This window comes from Sander vitreus, unplaced genomic scaffold (genome assembly GCF_031162955.1).
Source record: "Sander vitreus isolate 19-12246 unplaced genomic scaffold, sanVit1 ctg309_0, whole genome shotgun sequence".
NCBI lineage: Eukaryota > Metazoa > Chordata > Actinopteri > Perciformes > Percidae > Sander > Sander vitreus.
The window spans coordinates 821-2500 of record NW_027595459.1 but is presented as its reverse complement, the minus strand read 5'-3'; positions in this window follow the sequence as shown (position 1 = coordinate 2500).

Here is a 1680-nt window from a genome sequence, read left to right as displayed (position 1 = left end):
GGCCTGCGTTTCCCAGCATGCCCCTGTGTCCGCCTGGGTCTTGCAGTCGGTGAAAAGCAACAGCGCTGCCTGCTCTCAAACCTGCGGCCGCCGTGATCTCGTGAGGTCATCGTTGACCACGTGAGCATGACATCAGAGCAAGTCGGGATCAAGTCGGACACAAATCTACCCAGCATGCATTAGGCGGCGACCGCCGGTGATCGATTCTGCGCAGACCTGGCTCATCTCGAACGAGTCTATTCTTATAGTAGCAGCGTTGTAGTTTTAGTAGCCTATTTGTAGTTTTTTTTAACAATGAAAAGCTCAATATTGGTAGGGTTAAATAACCTGTTTGCTAACAACAAAGGGCAGCGTGCTGATGATATACGGACTACAATTACGTATCTTCATGATGATAAAACCTGTAGAAGAAGAGAAGCGGATCTGTCCGATGTGTTTAAAGTGGCCATATTCTGCTCATTTTCAGGTTCATAACTGTATTTTGAGGTTGTATCAGAACAGGTTTACATGGTTTAATTATCAAAAAACACCATATTTTTTTTGTTCTGCTCATTGCTGCAGCTCCTCTTTTCACCCTGTGTTCAGGTCTCTGTTTTAGCTACAGAGTGAGACCTCTCACTGCTGGAACATCTTTGTTGGCAGTCGCACATGCTCAGTAGCTAGGTAAGGACTACATGCTCAGTAGCTAGGTAAGGACTACACGCTCAGTAGCTAGGTAAGGACTACACGCTCAGTAGCTAGGTAAGGACTACACGCTCAGTAGCTAGGTAAGGACTACACGCTCAGTAGCTAGGTAAGGACTACACGCTCAGTAGCTAGGTAAGGACTACATGTTCAGTAGCTAGGTAAGGACCACATGCTCAGTAGCTAGGTAAGGACTACATGTTCAGTAGCTAGGTAAGGACTACACGCTCAGTAGCTAGGTAAGGACTACATGCTCAGTAGCTAGGTAAGGACTACACGCTCAGTAGCTAGGTAAGGACTACATGAGCTAGCTAGCTGTTTCTCCAACTTCAGTAGAACAAGGCAGGATTAGCTGGGAGACTTCTTCTAAACGAGGGAACACTTCCACCTTTGTGTTGAATACCTGCAGAACAGGGACATGGAAGTAGTTCTTTTGGAGATTAGGGTGAACTAGTGTGTGTTGTAGCAGTATTTTGCCATTGAGAACGAGCTAGCATGCTAACGGTTAGCCCCCTAGCCCCCTCGTCTCGGCTAGTGACGTAGAAAGCCGTGCAGATGTTGACCAGCTGACCCAGAGACTGAAGACAGGACACATTCAGAAACTGTATCTCACTCAGAACAGCATGGAGGGTTATCAACGTCCGTATGAAGCACCAGAGACACAAAATAACTCCCCAAATCCCAGAAAGAGAGATTTTTATCATAATATGGGCACTTTAAATCTTAAAGAAAATGAGTTCCATTTTGATAAAAACATGTATTGATTTTGTAAATATGGATGATGACTCAGCCAGGTATCTTGAAAAAGAGATGATCTGTAGATATGTGTTTGTTTGTACTGTTTTTGTTAATCATGTATTTCTCCACGTTGTGCATCTGTGAGACCAGAAGATGTTGAAGAAGATGATGTCTGTTGCAGTGTCTTGTACTGTAATCATGACACAGAAATAAAATAAACTAAGAAGTAGGCTAGTTGTAGCTTTAATAGACATCAAA